Raw genomic sequence first — 2,765 nt, 5'->3', positions numbered from 1 at the left:
AGAGAGAGAGAGAGAGAGAGAGAGAGAGAGAGAGAGAGAGAGATTCCATACATAGAAAAATAACTTGGAAAAAAACCTGTAAATCAAAGTTATGAAAAAGACTTAATATGAAAAGGGAATTGAAACTAGAAAACATGATCTGCATATAAAGTATAAACACAGATACATAAGATTATCCAATTGATAGTTAAAACAAAGAAAGCAAACGAAATGATAAGGGTTTGTTTAGGTACCAAAAGTATAAGAAAGACCAAGGGAAGAGGAGTGTCGGATAGAGACCTATATAGAGAAATACGATTATCATCTACCTTCCAGTGATTGCCATTTGAATTGGAATTGGAATCCTCGTCTGATTTCACGGGTGGCCTTACTCTCACTGCTACGCATATCTTCTCCATTTATGTGCACAAAGCTTAAAGGATTGATTGATTTAGCTGGATCTGCGACTGAAAGTGATATTTGATGATCGATCGGGTGTATAGGCGGGATGTATAGATATACAAGTTTTTTATTTGATTCCAAAATCAAGGTTACTGGTTACTTTTGCCTTCTTTTGAATAAACTAGGCTGAGAGTTGTTTCTTCTACTACTGAAGCGAGACCTGATCTCACTAAATTCAACAAATAGGCTTCATAAACTTCTAGAGATAGTAGATTAGAAGAGCTTCGATCTCAACAAATAATCGATTTCCTCAATAAATTCTAGTCCTAATCGATCAAATCACTGGTAAGTTTTAAGAATGGCGACATAGAAAGTACACATAATAGCTTTCCATGATTTATAGTAGAAGGGCACATAGCAAAACCTGGTGGCGGTCTTCATATATGCGACACTAACTACGCCGCCGCACCTAGAATAAAGCCCCGCCACATGCTTGCACCATCTCACTTGACGAGTTTAGTCAACCAAAAAGCAGAAGCACACCATTTCATTTCGATTTCTCCTTTTTTTTACTAAATTGAATGGATCTCCAGCGAAATATCGAGCCTTAGGCTTCCGACGCCGGTGACAGTGGAGAGATGGAAGGATTTTGAAAGAAGTGAGAGAGCAGAGATATTAGAATGTCGTAGTGGTGGTCGATGAAGGAAATAGTGGTAAGCCGTTGAAGGCATTGATTGTTGAAAAAGGTAGGTTGCTTGTTGTTGGGCGGAGGGAGGCGGTCAACGGAGAGGGGTTGATGTGGTCTAAAGTGTTCATTGCGGGAGGTGCAATGAAGATCAAAGGGATGCGGGATGACGAGAGCGAGAGAGACGAGATGAAGGGGAAATAGCATATAAGGAAAGGATCAGGAATAAGTTATCATAACCCTAAAATGGCCTCAGATTAATTTCAGTCAGATACCCCCTCCCCCCTTTTTCTTTTCTCCATGGTTTTACAAAAATGCCACAAATCATCTTAACCTTCTATTATTTTGATCTAACGGCCCTTTTATGGTTCTCAGGTTTTCAAAAAACTATAGGTTCTCAAATGATCATTCTCTCTCTCTCTCTCTCTCTCTATATATATATATATATATATATATATATATATATATATATATATATATATATATATATATATATATATAAACACACTCAACTTAATCTTAAAATTCACTAAATAACGCCGATATTTAGGTTTGGTAAGTTATATTGCAATAATATGAAAAAAACAATGAATTAACGGTATTTGTACTTGTATATATAGGGTCACACATTGAATGACATAAAAATAAATACATAAATAATATTTAAAATGTATAAATTTAAAATATATCAAATTAATATAAATAATGAAATAATAGTTGTTTATTGTTTATTTTTTTGGTAAAATACATAATAAATAAATTAAAATAGTTTACTTATTCAAAACTAAATAAAATCTTTTTTAATTAAAGCCATTTAAGGAATTAATTAATGATATTTTAATTTTGCAAAACTGCAAATAGTCCCTGTAGTATTTATTTTTTTCGAAGTTTAGTCCAAACTTCGATTTTTTTTTGTTTCATGGCCCTTTTGAGATAGTTTATTTGTGAAATTAGTCACTATTAAACTTGAAAAGACTAATCTGCATTTTTTTTCTATTATCTTAAATATTTTTCCTTTTTATTTAAAGTTTTAAAAATAAAAACGTATAAAAGGGGGGCCCCACCTCTGTCTCTCTCTCACACACACATGTAAAGGGTAGAAACATTCACCTTGTTCATCATCTCCTATCATCCCTCCCAAAAACCCTAAAATCCATAAATAAACACACATGTTTGCTGATAGATACGATGAAAATACAAAATGCCCCAAATCCTCAATTTTGTATATATATATTTTTTACTTTTGGTTTTCTCCAATTCCACGCGTACTACAAGAATCTTTAGGGTTATGTGTTCAACGAGCAGATAGAAGCAATTCACCCTCCATCATTATCCAGGAAAGCATTCTACATTCTAGGGTTCGAATTACCCACTCCTTGTCGTGTGATTTTACCATATATTGAAGCTTTCCAAAACAAATGTGATTTAAGTGCGATTAGGGCTTCAATGTTTCTCTGTTTTCATTATGTAAACCCATTATTTAGCGATTTCGGGGTTTTTTCAGAGAAAGTAGAAGAAGTTTCCGATGAGGAGACAATATCATCTTTGGTAGACTAGGCGGAGCTTGTGGTGTTTGATACTCGGGACGTGGATTAAACAGACGATGATAAGGTAGTCAAGCAGTCCAGGCAGGAGAGGAAATTGAAATCCGGGTGACTATATCAAGATTTAATATTCATCACTGTCTCCAATAGCAGTC

General features: G+C 34.4%; 1 pseudogene; it reads right to left on the bottom strand.

Annotated features, from left to right (window-relative positions):
• Window positions 1-720: 720 nt before the first annotated feature.
• LOC111890033 (uncharacterized) lies at window positions 721-927 on the bottom strand (annotated as a pseudogene).
• Between the last annotated feature and the right edge of the window lie 1,838 nt (window positions 928-2,765).

This window comes from Lactuca sativa, chromosome 5 (genome assembly GCF_002870075.4).
Source record: "Lactuca sativa cultivar Salinas chromosome 5, Lsat_Salinas_v11, whole genome shotgun sequence".
In the NCBI taxonomy this organism is placed as follows: domain Eukaryota; kingdom Viridiplantae; phylum Streptophyta; class Magnoliopsida; order Asterales; family Asteraceae; genus Lactuca; species Lactuca sativa.
This window is presented reverse-complemented; position numbering and strand designations above follow the sequence as displayed.